Genomic DNA, 20000 nt, shown 5'->3' with positions numbered 1-20000 from the left:
ACTGCCACCTGTGGTTGTATAGAGTAACCTGTGGTAGCTCTATACAAAACATATTGATGTCAATGGTGCATTTTGCCCATGTTCAGGGTGGAAAGTGAAAAAGAAAGATTTGCAAAAGACAAGTCAAATTGGTGTTTTAAAAAAGAAAAGATCATGGAGAATAAAGAAAAAAATATAAAACAATCTTTGTATATTCCCACAAGGTGTTTGGGTGCTCTGAAAATGAGACCCAAAATTATTTTTTTAGACTTGTAAAGTCTGCTGTTCAGACCCTGAAGGAATTTATTTTCTGTTCATTGTTTTTTGTGAAAGTGTTTCTACTTATCTCAGTAAGGAAAATAAATCAAGAGCCTATGTTGAGTACAAATATGTCTTCTGAAGGCTTAAACAGAGCCCAGCCAAAAACTCCAATAAAATTTGTATCAACTTTGAGGTACAGCTATGGCCATGCAGGATTATCCAGACCAAACGTGACGATTTTGCTACATACTATTCCTATTTATGTCCCAGCATGCAAAATTTGAGCCTCCTACATGGTTTAGTTCTTGGGCTGTGGGCTTGTGAACTTTGACAAAAAAAAGAGGCTGAACAAAATCAACACCCCCCTCCCCTTGTAAAACTGGTGGATCTTGGAAAGTATTGATCTTACATAAGAGTAATTTTACAGTGTGTCTCCTGGGTAACATAGGTACACCTGATAATTTTTTCAGAATTTTTTGAGACCTAAGTGCGTGGGCCCTGGTTGAATTGACGTGGAATGACCCAAATGCAAGTGAAATTCAAGAATTGAATTGGAATTTAAGAGCCAGTTTCAATTCAGTTCTGGAATTTTGCACAACCCTGACGCACACACATACACACACACACACACCTACAGCGGTAGATTTCCTTTGACCCGACCCCCCAACACACACACACACACACACACACACACACACACACACACACACACACACACACACCTCTGCAGCCCTCCACTGAGTGGTGTTGGTACAGGGAGAACTGCAATCTGAAGAGAGGCGTTTTTGTGGAATAAGGTGATTGGGGTGGAGTGGAGGCTCTGCACAGCACATGTGAACAGACTACTGATGTCATGGTTTGGGCTCTGGCTTACTAGGAATAACTGTGTGTGTGTGCGTGTGAGTGTGCATGTGCGCGCGTGTGTGTGTGTATGTGTGTGTGTCTATCTGTATAAGGGAGAGAAACAGTGAGAGCGTTTGCTCTTATCTCTCTCAGCATGGTGTTTCTTCAGCCATCCGTGTGTGTGTGTGTGTGTGTGTGTGTGTGTGTGTGTGTGTGTGTGAGTGTGTGTGTGTGTGTTCTGCTTCGGTTCAGCTAACCACAAACAATTATTCACTGTCCACAAGCCGTTGGAGAGAGCAAACAGCACTGTGCTTTTTTTCTGTGCTTTCCTTTCATTTCCTTTTTTTAAAAGCATTTTAAACTATGCAGCTCACAGGCAACGCTTTCTATTAGTCATACAACACATACTCCAAGTCTAACTGAAGAGCTCTGCTGGAAATCCAAATACATATTACTGTTAAAAAAGCAGCATAAAAGTGTCTTAGTGACACTGACAATTTATTTCCAGTCGGTGATGACGCTATTTTTGGCTTTTCTTGATCCATTAGTACTCTTGCTACCTGCAAGCCATCTATCATAAGGCTACCTTGATTGACACACAATAAGCTGTGTGATACTTTTGCCTTAATCTCAGGTCCATCACTTCATTTCACTTCATTTGGATAATAAAGTATCTTCGCGCTGTCTGAGCTCAACTCTTCTTAGAAAAAGTCATTTCAAATGAATTTCTCTTCTTGGTGCTACCCATTCAGGCGGTTAAATGTGGAGAGTTCATTTCTTAATTCAGCACAGATAACCTGTTGAACCCTCAAATACTGAGAGAGAATGTGGAAGAATCCTGCTGTCGGCTTCATCGCTGGTAGAAATAAAAAGTTAATTACAGACCTGTTAATAGCGCTCACCCATTTGAAAAGGTATTTTTTAATAGATACCTTTTGTGAGTATCTACACTCACACTCGGATTTGGACTCCGACTTAGATAATACCTGCGGGCATTTTTATATCTGCGTGGGCTCTACAACGGCTCTAAAACTTTAAATGGTCTGAGATTTTCAGTTTTCATAACTGTCTGAAAGTGAATTAAAAATTTTTTTTTCATAAGCCTACATGCTGTGACTTTGCAACTAATCCTGTGTGACATCTCTTCCAAGTCTAACAGTGTGATGATAGGCCCACCTCTTCTTCCTTCTCTAAATGGGTCTCCTCTAATTGTGTATGACCCAGTGTTCTGCCTACACATTGTACTAGTGTCATAACAATGCTTCGCTGACACAAAGTTCAGCTTCCCACAGACTGAGAGAGGGATGTGTGTGTAAGGGGGTAGTGTGTGTCCCACAGTTAGACTGATACAGGCAGGAAACAGGATGTGATAGAGTGGGAGATGAGATGACTTAGTAATTTACTGACCTCGCTGTGACAGAGGAAAAGAAAAGTGAATTGCTTTGGTGAAATTAAACTGGAAGTAGATGAAACTATGACTAGCTTTCATCAAGGGCCTTTCATCAAGGGTCTCCTGGCTCAGTACTGCAAGTGAAATCAGCCTTTGGAGAAGAGCAGGATGTGTCTAAAAGTTGTCTAACCCATTAAATATACGGTACTGTAGAGCAGTCTAAACTCTTAGTCAAATCCAGCACCAAAGCACTTGACAAGATCTGTTCCATTGCCTTCATTCCAAATGCCAATTTGGAGCCATTTAAATCACATTCAATGGAAATTCACAACTAGCAGACAATCGTTTGATAGTTAGACTGTCATTATACACACTGTCATACGTAGAGCTTGTTCCCATTCAAACGCTTGACTGATCAAACAAATACACACAATACTGAGATCTGCAGTGCTTACGCAGCTTGAGGAAGCATTCCGTTTGATTGGTTCATTATGTGATAATGTGATGTGATACTGTATGTGACAATCTGCACACTATCAAACATACAGTAGCCGTTTTTTTATGCAGTGTGATAAGACAATCCCACATTAAGCTGATCTGTATACCTAAAACACCACTGTATCAGAAAATTGGACGTAGTTAGTGAAGCAGTGATTATCCCATATAATATAGAGGAATGTATGTTATAATGACATGGAACCTGCTTGGAGTAGAACTGCCCTGAATACAGCAGTGAGATGCCTATAAAACAGGAATTGAAAGAGCCAATCATTTTTGTGTATAGAAAGTAGGCAAACAGTCACATATATCTATGAGACAATTTTCTCCTGTAGTTTGCTGAAATGCTTTTGGATGTTTCAGATGCCTCAAACACCAGAATCAATTTAGCATCTCTGTGAACCAACAATTTCCTTCTCTCGTGAATAGTCCTAAACATTTGGTCAGCTGACAACCTCAAAATCACTATGTTTGGAAACACTTGCTGGTAGAGCCCTTTAAAAGGTGGCTTGGCAAAACATATTTCAAGAAAACAGGTCTTTGAACGTATTTGCCAATCTAGGCCAGCTTACACACACACACACACACACACACACACACACACACACACACACACAGACACACACACACACACACACACACACACACACACACACACACACACACAGTAATAGAACATATAATACTACCCACTACGGACATGCCCAAGGCTGCTATTACGTAGGCCACAAACACAAGCCATACTGTTGCGCATCGCAGGCAGCAAGATAAACCGGAGCTTATCCTTGAGCTTTGCTCTGATCCATGGGTCACTCTCACCCTCACACACACACACACACACACACTCACACACATGCATGCACGTACGCATACACAAACACAAATACAAACCCACACATTGACACTTCTCCCCTCGCCACACACACACACACACACACACACACACACACATACACACTCACACTCACACAATATACACCACCGACCATACATAGTAATTGCACCACAGGATTGCATTGCAGCCTTGTGTTTGTAGAAGAGATAACCCTTAAGCCTGGAGAGGCCACTCAGATGGCAAACATGTTATTATGAGGGGGCAGGACGCCACGGCCACTGCAGCTCTACCTGGCCTTCTGCACACGCACCCGTGTGTGTGTGATGTGGTGATGTGGTGTGAGAGAGGTGGAGGGGTCAGGGATGGGGAGGGGTGCTGTGGAATGAGAGTGGTCGGAGTAGGGGGGGGGGGGGTGTTAAGGTAGGGGAGAAGCTGACTAGAAGACAGGTGGAGAGGTGATGATCTGATTTGTGATTGATATGGAATGGAACTGGAGCAGGGTGTGTGTGTGTGGGGGGGGGGGGGTGGAGCTGGGGAGAGTGTGTGTGTGAGAGAGAACGATGAGGAACTAGAGCGTGGGGAGGGGGGGGGGGGTTATATGTGGTGCTGCTAGAAGGTGATGTGGAGTGAGGATTGGGGGTGTTGGCTGCTGGCCACTGAGGCTTATGGGACTTCAGTACCATGCTTGTGTGTGTGTGTGTGTGTGTGTGTGTGTGTGTGTGTGTGTGTGTGTGTGTGTGTGTGTGTGTGTGTGTGTGTGTGTGTGGGTTAGGGAGCTAAAGGACATGGATTTGGCACCCCCTAGACAGCTTATCTGCTCAAGACTCAATTTCTAATAACAGGAGCCAGTGACCTTTTAGGTGTCCCTTCACACAGCAGGCCAACGGCTGCTCCTGCAGACAAAGAAAGTCTACTTTTTAAAACTAATCTAGTCTAATTCCCTAATTTCTTATCGCCTGCCTCACATAGGGGCCATATAGACAGTTACAAATTACTAAAGCCAACTCACTTATTCAACTTCAGTAAACTCAACTCATTATGAGGACAACTCACACAATACACTGAGGGAAATAAAGACATTTATGCCAAGTGACAGTGATGTCTGAGTGCGCACGTACGCAAGTGTGTGTGGTGTGTGTCTTGGCCTTTACACACAGCTCCTGTCAGCATCTTTATTCTCCAGGTGAGGGACACATAACACCCCTGCTCTACCTGAGAAAAGCAGGTGAGTGTCTGGGGCTTTGTCTCCTCAGCAGGTTGTCTTTCCCCATCAGTGAAGTGCTCACACGCTCAGGGTCTGGGTCTAAGCTAGCGGAGGGCTTATGGACCTTCAGCACCACGGACAGCGCCACAAAGGCAATGGACTATACACACAGAATAAGGAATAGGGAAACAATGAATCTAATTAATCAATTAGTTGTCAACTATTATTACTATTACTAACTTAAATTTATTGCAGACTATTTCGGTAATTGGTTTGTGCCATTTTTTTCATCCAAGAAAGTACTTCTTGTTTTGATAGCTCATGGAGGGTTTCATTTAAAGGACACAAACATCCCTACCTCACACTTGCCTGTCCCTATACATAAAGGAAACAGCTGTCCTTTAATGACGACCCATTACTGTGCCATGCCACAGGATACACGAGGAATTGAATGACTATTTAATTACACTGATTCCTATTACAAGTCCACTCTTGCCGTGCCATTTTAATGCAAATACATAAAGGCTGTGGACAGTTATCTTTTTTTTGCACTGAGGCGGAAATAAATGCTGCCTTTTTCAGGCACCACTTCATTAGCATGCGCACGTTAGCGCACCTTAAACCCCAGAGGCTCTTCCTCAGGCAGGCCCATTCATCTGTCCTGTCCCCGCACCAACACCACTCCCCTTCACTCCCTCTCGCTAACCCTTGCTTGCGCTCCACAACAAGTGCTTTAAAACCAGCCATGTAGATTTTGCTGAGGCTATGAATGCGAGTTTCGGTGCATAATGGAGGTTGGGGGGTGGGGGTGGTGGGGGGGGGTGTAGAGAATGTCCATTCTGGTTTGGATGTCCACATTTAAGATTCAATGAATCTTTCATTTACACCAAAGCGTAACCTGACTAGTCAAAGCCATGCAGGAGACAACAGATGTTGGACATGAATGCCAGAACAGAAACATTTTTCCTTCAGACATTACATAAAGAGGATGACATGCAGAGACACGCTACACACACGGAAAGAACAAAGAGCTGAACAGAAAAGAGCTTTAAATGTAAATGATATCCCATTGTGTGACTGCATAGACCCATAACAAAGCTGTTGGCACTTCAGCCTGCATCCAAATGACTCATAGAAGGACTTCACTCTTGAGTGAAAGAAATGATGCACATAAGATGTGTGTTTTTTCAGCTATGGGTACTGTGCAAAATGTGTAATAAAGGCTGGTAAACTGAACTGGTAAGGCCTGGTAAACATCATGTCAAACTTCAGATGGCTGGTAAACTGAACTATTCTATAAACATCATGCCATAGTTCAGAACATGCAGTCATATACTGTATGTTTTCTTTATGGAACTTCAGCATCACATTCAAGGAAAAAATAACTATTTATTATTCATATATGTGGGTTCTCCCTGTGGAACAAAAATAGAACAATGTCAAAAAAGCAATGCTGAATATGGTATTCCAGGAACACAATCCTAACTCAGACAGCAAACCAAACCTGTGGTCCTGTGAGAAATCTGTACAGCTATTTCAAATGCTACACAGAGAGCAAATCAGAGCACCTTTGGTCACATTATGCCGTGTAAAGCAATCAGGAGTTGAGCACCAGATTAGGCAGGCGGGTTTCTGGTATCAGATCTGCTCCTGTAACCCTCACTGGCGAGCGGGTGAATACTGATTCAGTCACTCCCTCCTCCTAAGCCACGGGAGAAATCTCACAGCCTCGGCGCAAGGACATCCTCCAGCGAAGATAATCATAAGCCATATCTCCTATCAGCCAGGCTGAATGACATTATTAAAGAAGAAAGTTGGGACATTCCCTGCACTCTATACCTCAGAGACCTCCTGCCCAGCGACTGCCAATCACTGGAGGTGACTTCCCTCTCCCCATGTCCGGCTCCTGTGTCAGCCAATTAGAAGAAAATAGCAGCCGTTCTCTTTCAATGCAGTAAAACTCTCCTAGGGGATTGATATGCTAGGGTGAGAGGAAATAGCGCTGACCAGCTCACATGCACCGCTTGGTGACAGCTCATTATATAAAGAAGAAACAGAAGGAAAAATAAACAGATGAGGAAGAGGAAGGTTATGATGACGATGGTGACGAAGATTAACAACAACAACAACAACAACAACGATGAGGTAAGCAGCAACAACAGCAGCAACGATGCAGGGCATCAGTATCCATTAATCTTTCCACCAATCAGAGTGAGTTGTTGATAAAAAGCCTCCCTGACAAATGTGCTCCATTTGTGTCGGCTGGGTTTGCCTGTGAGGCCCTGAGCTGGGCTGGGCTGTTTACAGGGAAGCTGCTGCCGGGGCAACAGACACACAGACACACAGACACACACACAGACAGTCGACGGCAGCTCAGCTCAGCCCAGCACACCTCTGATGGTGGAGAGGGTGCACCAGCAAGGGGAGAGGCAGGTACTATAAGAAAACTATGGAGAACTTGCAAGAACCAGGGAGAACATGTGTAAAACACAAAGAATATATGGGAACCACTGTGAATTTGTGAGAACCACTGGGAACATTTAAAAAACAAAGAGGATATGAAAACCCCAAAAAGATACAACGAGAGACACAAAAAGGTCAAGAGGGAACCATGAAGAACACATGCAAAGCCAAAGGGACATGTAAGAATCACATCTCAGAGTCTCGGAGAAGCCCAAAAAGAATCATAAAACATGTAAGAATCACATCTTAGTACGTTCAGACTAAGCGTCTTTTTCTGACACAAGAAGTTGTGCAGACCGCTTTTTCAGTTTGAAAAAAAAGCTGCCATCATATTGTTCCAAAACGCAGCCGGAAGCGTCTTTTTGCAATAGACAAATTGACTAACGTTACGTGTGGGTACAAAATGTCGCAGAAGAGAAAACTCATTGCTTTTGGTATGTTATGGTAAAGTTGTGAAGTCATGTCAAACAATTCCCTATGCTCAGACACTAAAACGAGTCTCTCGACCGGTGTTCTGTCACCTTCTCCATTTTTGACTTGGTTGTCATGGGAAACCACAGGTCTCGGTAATCTGATTGTGATTGGTCGCCTGTAAAAAAGACAGCATGATGTGTGACGTTTTTTCCGCTAGAAGTTGAACATTTCTCAACTTCTGAGCTGCAGAAAAAGACGGTTGCAGTCGCGTTTTAAAAGAAGCCGACGACTTTTCTGAAAACACGTCTACTCCATAGGGTTGTAATGTAAAACGGACGCCGGCAGCTGAGAAAAAAAGACGCTTAGTCTGAACGTACCCTTAGTCTCACAGAAGCCCAAAGAGAACCATAAGGAACATGTTAGAATCACATCTTAGAGTCTCACAGAAGCCCAAAGAGAACCATAAGGAACATGTTAGAATCACATCTTAGAGTCTCACAGAAGCACATTAGAGAACCATAAGGAACATGTTAGAATCACATCTTAGAGTCTCACAGAAGCACAAAGAGAACCATAAGGAACATGTTAGAATCACATCTTAGAGTCTCACAGAAGCACATTAGAGAACCATAAGGAACATGTTAGAATCACATCTTAGAGTCTCACAGAAGCACATTAGAGAACCATAAGGAACATGTTAGAATCACATCTTAAGAGTCTGGGAGAAGCCCGGAGAGAGAGTGCAGGGTGGGGAAGTAAGGTAAGCAGTGGTGGGAGAATGGGGACGAGCTGCTGATGACTCAGTGGGGATTGATGCACAGCAGCAGAAGCAAAGGGAGGAACAAGGACATTTGCATATCAAAGTGGCATTCGGCGCTCAGAGGGCTTGCTCACAGGCTCACACAGACGACTGATCCCAATACGCAGCTCGCTTTCAGACGAGCGTAAAAACGTACAACAGGAAAGCTGCCTCATCAGTGCACAACAGATGTGCCATGTCGTCATCTTAAACCATTATGGACAAAACACGTCACTTATCATTAATGAAATCAAACCGTTCCCAGGCAGCTGACATTAAATGTAAACACATCAAATGAAACCATTCCATTGGCCGTTACCACCCCCTTCCATTTGACAAGCCTAATAATTTGTAGAATATTGTGAAAACATAAACTTGAGGCACTAAAAGTGCAGCAACATCAATAAAGCGGGGGCCTCTGGAGGGCAGTAAAGCATGAATGGGCCGCGGAAATTGGGACATCTCTAATGGCCGCTGCTCTAAGGCGAGACCTTCAGCTGCCATTTCACAGCTCCTCTGGGCCAGCTTGAAGCGGCCGGATTATGGAAAGGTTAAACGAGATCATTTTGTCTGATGCTCACACTCAAGCTTTCCCGCAGGACCCTCCAGGCGGGAAGCCCACTTTCGGAGCAGAGACTGGCCCTGCTGTGGGCCAAATATGGCTCCGATCTGGCCCTGATCTGGCCTGGCTCTGCGTCAGGAAGCAACCATGTCTCAAGCAGTATCACAGCTTTGGGGCAAGGAGATGTCTCGCAACACCAGGTACAAACAAGCGGAAAAACACTGCCTGGGTTTTCAGTGAGAATCTGGAAACTTCTAGGCCTTGATAGAGAATACAGAAAAACAATGACTCTACAGATTACAGCATAACAGAGGACTATGGAACACTATAGTATTACAGAAAATTACAGTTTTCAAGAGTACAGAGCCTGAATCTCCCACACAGAATGAGCTTGCCGGAACAGCCTGTCAGTCCCAGCGCTGTAGGTGACAGCATCAAAGCTCTCGGCACTTTCCCTCATGATGAAGTCAGCTGTTCTTTGTGCTGTGTGTGTTTGTGTGTGTGTGTGTGTGTGTGTGTTTGTTCAGACCCTGCCTATTCAGCAGACCCTGGCCTTGGGATGCCTAACCAATGGCCATATTCTCCGACTTCATATTGACACTTTACAATGAGGGAGGTACAAAGATGTCTGGTCAGTACAAAATGGAGTGGAAGGATGAACTAAACAAATAAAAACACACTAAATCTATTCAGAGCAATAGAATCCAATACTCTCTGTTCCTCTATTGCTTATCAGTTTCCACTCGCCAGTATCACTAAGTTAGCCTAGAAATCTAGACGCACCCTAGCGGCGGCAAATTAATTTGCTCAGCCTGTACGTCTAGTATCGAACCATAGGAATTTCTATTGGCTTAACACCGTGGATGTTCTCCAATCACAGCGCTCTATTTCGAGAGTCTTAACAGGATAACGACATCCTGCGACGGTGAACAACAAGGAAGGTGGCTATGGCGAACGAAGAGCGGTTGTTTGAATCGGCGTTGGCGTCAACTTTGGAGGAGTTGGACTTGTGCTTTTCTTTGAAAGTAGAGCAACACAATGCACTTAAGTCATTCCTTTCGAAGAAGGATGTATTTGCCGTTTTGCCGACCGGATACGGATATGGTCGTAGCGCTGGCCTATTGCATGCCTAGGCAGTTTGAAAGACAATTCTCTGCCCGCCCCTTGGATTAAGCAGGTGAATGATTCGATTCCAGACTATACATTTCAATGATATAGGATGGCCCGCCAGGCTATCACTAAGTCCCATTTCTGCCAAATTGCACCTGGAGGATCCGCAGCATGTCTACATTGTAAAGTTCCCACAATGCACCAAAAAGAGGGTGAACTCAAGCAATGGGCCGTTTCTATATTTATACGCGTTCCCTTTTTCCACATGGATGTTTGCCTGATGAGGAGCAGATGGGGCGAAACATCACACGTAATGAGTGGAAGCCTGCCCTCTCCTCTCCTCTCTTCTCCTCTCGTCTCCACAGTATGCATCTCTCTCCTCTCTCTCTCTCTCTCTCTCTCTCTCTCTCTCACTTTCTCTCTCTCCATCCGCAGCCTGATCAGAAAGGGAAAACCTCTGAGGGACGAGGGCAGCTGTAGCTCATGTTAACCCCAGGCCTCTCGAAGCCACATGACCCCCCCCCCCCCCCCCCCACACACACACACACACACCGACACACACACTCTCTCTCTAACACACTCTCTCGTTCTAACACACACAAAAATACCCACCCCCCACACACAAACACAGCCAAAAAGCTACGGAGACCAAATAAGCTCTTTTACAAACAAAAGACTCTCTCTGGAGGTATGGCTAAGTAAACATTCTCTTTTATCAGGACAGGGCCACAAAGAGATCTGCATGAGACTGCTGTCATGGCAACAACTGTTGGTACAGTGGTGTTGAGGCCGAGGACGATGAAAGTGACTTTGATCCAATCTGATGAGGCAACCACACTTTCATAAAGCGCTCAGTAAAAGAGGTACGAAGCCATCAGCTCAGGTGGATGCAGGCTAAACAGCCAAGTCTAATAAGGAAACATGAATGAGAAATCTCAGCAAACTAATAGGGGAAAAAAAAATCTGCCAACATCAACCAGCACAACCTCTGTGACAGACAGACCTTCCATGAACTATGCCTTTGTAATGTGAAATTACACAGCAGCCACTGCAGCTCTCGCTGCGAGCAGGCTGGTTGTAAATCTGGGTAAACTGAAACTGCTCTGCATACATTATTGATTCTATGGCTGGGGGACTGAGCCTGCCTCACTGCATAGCGATAAGGCTCAATGAGAGGCTGAGATATGAGCCATGAGAAGGCTGTCTGTGAGGACCACATGACCTTTCTTGCGGCCATCGATTCCCCCCTCGCAAATTAATAGCATGCGTAGCATATGGAGGTGGCGCTGGGACATCTGCATATATTGAGCACGCTCTTATAAACTGTATGGATTTTCTCACTTGAAACTGGCAACAAGCTTTTAAAAGAGTGAGTGAACTGGACACCATACTCAAACAGCATCACTACCACCACCACCACCTCTACTGCTGCTGTGCGCTGTGCTCCTCTTTTATGCCTCTCTCTCAATGATTTTAATAAAGTGTCTGACAAATCACCATGCAGCGATGAACCCGTGAATTAAAGCAATACAACAATTCACACCGGTTTAATTAGAGTCATATTCCTGTGCCTTTAATTATCTTCTGAAAAGTGCTTGGCTATCTATTAAGTTGCGTTTTTAATAGGCACGGAGCCCATTATGGCTATAGTTAAACTCCAAAGGCCTCTGTAAAATTAACTTCCTACCTTCTGTGTCCACATACACTGAGTGCACTAGCCCCCTTTACATAGAGCTCTGAGACTGCTTCAGGGATTAATATTTATCAGTTTAATCACTCGTTAATTATCTGAAAGGCCCTTCAGTTCCTTCAGGGTACACAAATACTCCATGCATTTCACAGAATCGAGTGTTTTACGAGGTCGTTTAACATTAATTCAGGATTACTCACTATAAACCATGACTATCCCTGTGTGTGTGTGTGTGTACTTCAGATTAATCTTTCAAAGGTCATCAATCACTGCAAACAAAAAAAAACTTGAATTTTGAAGTCAAGAAGGCTGCCCATGCGTCCCATGCAGTGACCACAAGCATAGCCCTGTCACAATATATTAATTAAAAACTGCTTCTACACTTGGGCAAACGATGGCATCTCTGCTGGGGGAACTGGCAGATTGGTGGCCTGAGCTAAGCAGGACTCAGAGGCATCTGGACTCTCACTGATAGCATATGACACAAATGAGTCCAGATGCATTTGGGCCCTCCTGCTGGCCACAGGTCACCAATCATAATATCAGTATACGACATTGGTATCGGCAGATAACCAGATAGCTTAAGAAATGTATTTTCGGCATCTGCTGGCAGAGCTGTGTCTACAACAAACAGGCCATCACAATAAAGGCAAATGGCTCATTCTAGTAAGGAAAGACCCTTAAAGACAATACAAAAGGGACCCAGCCGTAGCGCAACTGGCTGGGGCACCGTACGCCGGCGACCCGGGTTCGATTCCCGCCCCGTGGTCCCTTCCGGATCCCACCCTGACTCTCTCTCTCCCACTCACTTCCTGTCATTCTCCACTATCCTGTCAATTAAAGGCATAAAAGCCCAAAAAATATACTTAAAAAAAAAGAAAATACAAAAGATGTGTATATATCGGTATCGGCATTAACAATCTGCAAAATGAGTTAGAAAATATTGAATATATCGAATATCAGCAACAATCTAATATTGTACATCCTTAATCTGAATTGATAGCATATGACGCGTACAAGCTCACCGCGTAATCCAGGGTAAAACACAAAACAAATGAGTGGCATCTTCCCTTACACACACACATATACACCTCACACAGACACACACACAAGATGAGTGGCATCTTCCCTTCCAGGTACAGCCTCCAGTAGTGAGCCTCTAGCAGTCAGAGTTGATTCCCGTCTATATCTTTTAGATATGATGGACTGACTGAACGTACACACTGTTCCAAACAGCTGTGGAAGAATACTCTTCAATATTGAGCTAAACACGGCACACAGTACAAATCAACACTGGTTCACTCTGGGGAAAGATATGGATATCTTAGGCAGCCATGCTCTCAGGCAGTCTGCCCCACCACTTCTCCATTATTAACTCTTCCCATCTATGGAAACCTTCCAAAGCCTACGCTTTTCTCTCTCTCTTCAGACCTATTTGGTTCATTCCTTCGGAGGACATCAAATACTTATCCATCTACAACAGAAAAACACAAAGCAGCTAGCCGCTAGCTGACTGCCACCAGGTCAATGCTTGTGGTGTAAATCACACTGCTTCAATAATCTGGGCACAAGGTCAGCTGCTGTGGTCTTGGGCTTTTCATTCGGCCCTTTTGTTTTCCATAGCCAAGGTCCTGGGTTCAGATCAAAGTCCTTCAGGCAAGTGAGTCCCTCGGCGGCCATATTGAAATTTGCAACGCACTTTGGGCACTTATCAGGCATCTATTTCGGGCAGAACTGCGCGTGTGCAGGGCTTCACAACACCAACCTCGCTCCAGCGGCGAGATCATATCAAATGAGTATGATGTATTCACAACACACAACATGATTGACACAATGTATTCACACGTCGACTTTTAGCCGTGGAAGGGGCGGGATATGTGTAGACAACTGCCATATTGGTGTTACAAACTAATCCCATGCCTTTCTATGGAGGATTTTTTGAGTGCCGTGTCTCCTCAATAAAACATCTCTGGTTCAAACTTCAAGGTGAACCTGTTCAATGTCAAATATACTGTGGTATTTGTTATCTTTTTATATATAGAATAGAAACATTAATCGCAAACTTGTCATTCTTAGCAGATTTGTTTCACAAGAGCTTGAGTTTCGCACTAATGGAAAAAAAAAACAACAACAACACAAAACTAAGTGCTTACATGTCACATTCACATGCTTGACCTCATCCTCTTTTTCACGCAAGGACGATGTGAAAAAGAAAAACATTCATGTACCTTATCCACATGTTTATGTAGTGAAACTGAAAAAGGAAGGTAGTTCAGAGATGCTCTGATATGGCCAGAAGTGGGTTTAGTGGTGAAACACTGAACAGTTACGTAATTAGAACTTTGTGGCTCATTAGGCCTAGACTACTATGTCTGACTGGAGGATAGCAAAACCACACAGCAAGAGCAAAGCCCAAAAACAGCTAATTGTTGGCATTTAGCCAAAGTTTATGGCTCCCATTAGTATACAAGCAGACGGCAGTTTACTAAGGAGCTTCACTTTGGCAGGAGATTTCATCTCGTTCTTTACATTCTAATTCTTTACCTCAAACACACTTCTTTTGTGCTACAATGTCTGCTAACAATGATTAGAAAAGCCTTATGTACCTAAATGTACATAAACGTAGACATGCCCACACACACACACACATACCCATGAATGTACATGGAGGATGTAGAAATACACTAACACATACACATTTCAAATTGGACTCAAATGGACGCAAGACACGGCTTTTCCCAGTCATACTATCAGCCCTGGCCAGTGCCCTGCTGGTGTCCCATGCTGGTAAATGAGCTCGGTGAGTGTCCTTGTGTGTAATGTGCGGAGCGTGCTGGCGCTCCCAGAGTGAGCGATAAGACACAGCATGCTGGTTAACCTTCACTCTAACGGGGGAATCTGTCCCTGGGTGGCCAATCCATCAATTGATCAAGCACACAATGAGATCATGCATCTTACTTCTCCCGTCTGTCAGCGGCAGCAATTTGCACCATATACATATGTAGCTTATGCATGCCTAGCAGCAATTCACAGCCTTTTCATTGTAACATTTAAAAAACGGTTCTATTCCACCTGCTTCCAGGTCTGCGTGCCTCTTCACAGTCAATTTCCCCCAAGCTTTGGATACTTCTTTTACTTTAAAAAAAAGCAATTTGACATGAAATGTGTTTGAGGGTGTTATGCCCCTGCTGCTGTTGATGAGGGCTGAAGTCCTGTTTTGCATGACAGTGTTGTGAGCCTGGTTCAGAGGAGCGTTTGAAGCCTGTGCTGTGGGAGACGAGGAGAGGCGAGGAGAACAGGAGGGCTCTGTTCAGGGGGGGAACCTTGAGCTAACGGCTAACCTGCTGCACACACAGAGGCAGCTTTATGAGTGAGCGCGGGGTCAAGAGACCTGTGAGAGGAGAGATGCCCTGGGTATGGACGACTGAAATGCTAATTCATCAGGTGGCAGTGTATTACATAAAATGTCATTAGCCTATACAAAAGTGTGTGTGTGTGTGTGTGTGTGTGTGTGTGTGTGTGTGTGTGTGTGCTTGGGGGAAGGAGAGAAGCAGACTGCATATGAGCTTAAAACCATAAGAGCAGAACCAGAGGGTAAAAGAGAGAGTGACAAAGCAAGAGAGAGAGAGAGACATAGAGAGAGAGACAGAGAGACAGAAAGAGAGCGAGAGAGAGAGAGACAGAGAGAAAGAGAGAGAGAGAGAGACACTGGTTCAGCGGAAGTCGGCAGCCCCAGCCACAGTGCAGCAGCAGGCTGGTTATGCAGCAGCGCTCTGCTGGGCTGGGGAAACAAATTCAAAGAGCTGTGAAGCACACAAGCCAGTGGCCACCCACAGGAAATGTCACTGTGTTAACGACCACAGACTGACACGGTGGCCTTCTGCGTCGAGGGGAGAGTGTGCGCAAGAAGAGAACCTGCCGCGCCACGCTACCTGCGCGAGCCTTCAGACTATCAGTGACTATACGCGACTGACGGACGACCTGCGGGGTCTCCTCACCTCCCAACGGCTTAAAGCAGCGGTCTCCAACCGCCGGGCCGCGGCCGACATTCCTAACCGGGCCGTAGCCTACGACAAGAGTTTTTTTTTAAAAATGCATGCAAACTAAATAAACTCAATTTAATTCGCAATAATGTCACATTCGCAATAATACGCACTGATGATGCTGAGCCAGATACCTCAAAGAAAAAGAATGGGTCATTCAATACGAAATATGACGAGTCATATTTAAAATATGGTTTCGCAGAGACCGGTGACTCGCATGCACCAAGTCCTTTGTGTGTGGTATTTGGCGATAAGTTGTCAAACGAAGCAATGGAACCATCAAAGCTAATTCGACATCTAGAGTCCAAGCATCCTACACTTAAAGACAAACCCCTTGAGTTCTTTGAGCGTAAGAAACGCGAGCAAGAAGGACAACAAACTAGTGCGTAAAGCAACCACATCGGTGAACGTGGCTGCGCTAAAAGCCTCATAGTGGCTAGTCGGATTGCTAAATCTAAGAAGCCCTTTACTATTGGGGAAGAGTTAATTCTGCCTGCTGGTAAAGGCATGTGCAATGAACTCCTTGGGGAGGCTGCAGCTAAAAAAATAGCTCAGGTACCGCTTTCTGCAAGCACTGTCCATAGGCGAATTGGTATGTCAGAGAATATTGAGGCACAGTTGTTAGAGAGGGTGAATGGGTCACCGTGGTACGCTATCCAAGTTGGTTGGTTGCAGGTCACTGGCCAGAGTGCTTGAGTTGCGAGAGCCGCTACAGACCGTCACCGTTAGCTGCATATTTTAGTTATGAGGGCTGGGTGTCAAAACTCGCTTACCTGTGTGACATATTCGGGATGCTTAATGACCTCAACCTGTCACTGCAGGGGAGAATGACGACTGTCTTTAAACTGGCAGATAAAGTCGCATTTAAAGCCAAGCTTGATTTGTGGGTACGATGAGTGGATCGGGTTGTATTTGATATGTTCCAAACAGTAGTGGGGGTTTTGGGAGAGACTGAGGCAGGGCCCTTTCTCTCGCAGCTGGTGCGCGATCACCTTGTTGCGCTTTCAAATGAGTTTGAGCGTTACTTCCCATCCTCCAAACATCTACGGCAAACCAATGTGTGCGTCTGCAACCCATTTGTCAATATCCCGAATAGTCCTAACTTGTCAGCGCAGGAGGAAGAGCAGTTGATCGAAATTGCAAATGACGGTGGTCTTAAGAGTGTGTAGGCTATGAGGAAACCTCTCTGGGGGGTTTTTGGATGAAAACCAAAGCAGAATATCCCGATAGCCGTAAAAGCGCTGAAAACGTTGCTACCATTTCCCACCACGTATCTATACGAGGCCAGGTTTTCGGCAATGACTGCAACTAAACCAAATTGCGCAATCGACTGGACATTTCAAACACACTGAGGGTGTCACTGTCTTCCATCACCCCCAGATGGAACCTTCTTGTTGCAGGGAAACAAGCACAGGGCTCCCACTGATTATATCCGTAATGCACGTTTAGTTCCGATGTCCCATGAGACAAATCCCCTCCTTCAAATAACTTGAAATATGATGTCAAATAAAATATGTTTAGATTGGGGATAATTTTCTTCAACGCTGTACTTGTGTCAAGTGATTTGACCCCTTCTTTAAATCTGAGAGCTGTCAAAGCTACAACTCGTGCGTAAACATTTCACACATTTTCACTGTGAATAGCAGCCTAATGAATGGAGGCATTGCGTGTCACGCATCAGGCTCTTGCGTAAGCCCCACAGAAGGCCATATGCAAGGTCAGCTGTTTGGAGGTGGGCTGAATTACAGCTAATTGACTTGGTAACATTCCACCTGCACGTCTTGTTCAATATAAGAGGGCCTCAGCATCTTGTTTTATGAAGTCGTCAGTTTAAGTGTTAAGTTTTATCTATCTATCTATCTATCTATCTATCTATCTCCCACTATTAAATGTACCACATTTAATGGGGTCGTCGTGTGTGTGTGTGTGTGAGAGAGAGAGAGAGAGAGAGAGAGAGAGGGCGAGAGAAGCGAGAGTGACGACTTCGTTTTAGTTTTGAACCAAATGTAATGGCCTGCGCAATGTTTACAACCAGTTTACCGAATCATTAAACCGGAACTGCTTCTAACACTAGACATACCTAGACCACAGACGCATTCCAACAAGTTCTTCAACAGAAAGGGTCGCCAAACCAAAATCATGAGCAAAGAGGTCTAAACAGATTGCTATGCAAAACCAGTGACTGTGCTCATTAGGTTAAGCATTCACAGACTTTTGCCATCCCTGTGAGAAACGAGACGGGACTAGATTTACCTCCATTCCACTTTTCAAATTAAGCATCTGAAAATCTCTCGTGTGGTGCGACATAGGCTACACCATCATAGATAAAAGCCACGCGCGAAAACGTCATTTGTTTGATCACAAAGATGCCTAGTTAATGGTAGTTAACTTGCTATAATTCAGTGACCGGTATTGCCACAAAACCAAAACCTCAAAATCATTTTTTTCATTGTCTGTGTGTCGCAAACTCCACTCTCCACACGAGCAGTGCAGCAAGTCACCTTACCTGGCTCTCTGTCATCCGTTGGAATGGTGCTTCAGAATCGTTTCCCCTCGTATCTCTAACACAATTTTACTCTAAAGGTTGTCTTTAGAAAAAGAATCTGTCAGGTGGCGTCAGGGTAAAAAGACTAGAGAATCCTTGTGTGCTTTGTCGTTGAGTATCGTCTCCACACGTCCCCACTCTCCTGCCCTAAAGCTCTCACTGCTTCAAGGATAGGTTTGAAAATCCGCAAGGAAAAAAAGATATAGGCTATAACACTTTAAAAAGACAGCGCATAAAACCCGTACTCATAAATAGACCCGGTTGCTGCCGTTATCACGGGACATTAGCGAGCTGAAAATCCGCATCCAAACAGTTGGAAGTGCTGGGTTAATTCCTTTTTTCCTGTGATATGTGACAATGATTAATTTAGTCCAAATCCGATATGTTTTCGTTCTTTCACCCCCTCCTGATCCTCTTCGAATGGTTAAAACACGCTGTAAATATTTGCATCTAGTCACCTCAGACCAGACCAGAAGGCTGATTTTCCTCCCTCGTGCTTAGTTGAGAGAGAGAGATGAGAACGGCTCAGGGGAGGAAACCGAAAAGGCAGAGCTCGTTGACATCTACCCGTACAGAAGGCAGTAGTTTACTATTTAAAAACTAAAACAGAAGATCAACAACTCATCCGATTGTGTTTTAATATAACTACAAGAACACGACTACATTCGAAAACATCCTGAATGCCCCCGATAGACCTTTACGAAGTGAAACGTCTCGCCTAGTCAGGCAGTGCGTTGGCGCTGTACAGTCACTGTGAACTAGTGTCCAAGCCGCACTCGCCTCATTACAGCAAGCATTCACAGGTGCTTGCCAGAATGATCAGTTCATCTACAGTATGTGAGCTATAACTATGTCTGAATTAAGGATTTTTTTTTCCGAATCCCATAGGATACTCTGTTTTGAACGTTCAGTAGTACTATGCCGATTTTAAAATAACGGGTAAATACTGAGTGGATTGTTAATCACGCATTGATTGACAGTTTTAATGGTCATTTAAATGGCTCTGAAAGTGTTGGTGAAGCTGTTTGCCACGGCAGAGTTGGTATGTGTGGCGCAATAATAGAGGTGTTCAGAACAGCTAGGGATGGAAGCTGGGAGTAGCCTATGCTGCAGCACATGGTTTCCAAATGTATGGATCTCCCCCATGTGTGGCCTGCCTAATTTAAAGCGATTACCTGCTTTCCTCCTTTAAATTCCTTTAATTTCAGTGTAAGCGCCTGACATTATCCCTAGAAAATTTCTGTGAATTGTGTGTTGTGTTTTGTGTAGGCTTGAAGATATGTTGCATAACTGCATTTATACATTTTTTGCAGATATTCACTCAAACACATACCATTGGATGTATACATGTCTAAGAATTGACC

General features: G+C 44.4%; 1 protein-coding gene across 1 annotated transcript in view; it reads right to left on the bottom strand.

Moving 5' to 3' along the window:
- grik4 (glutamate receptor, ionotropic, kainate 4) overlaps positions 1 to 19056 on the bottom strand; it is a 347457-nt gene extending 328401 nt beyond the window's left edge. The window contains exon 1 of the mRNA XM_042067701.1: positions 18598 to 19056. The gene's annotated coding sequence lies outside the window, so the exon portion shown is untranslated. The remainder of the gene's footprint in view (positions 1 to 18597) is intronic.
- Between the last annotated feature and the right edge of the window lie 944 nt (positions 19057 to 20000).

This window comes from Alosa sapidissima, chromosome 17 (assembly GCF_018492685.1).
Source record: "Alosa sapidissima isolate fAloSap1 chromosome 17, fAloSap1.pri, whole genome shotgun sequence".
Classification (NCBI taxonomy): Eukaryota; Metazoa; Chordata; class Actinopteri; order Clupeiformes; family Clupeidae; genus Alosa; species Alosa sapidissima.
Note: the sequence above shows the minus strand (reverse complement) of the source record. Positions and strands in the feature narration are given on the sequence as shown.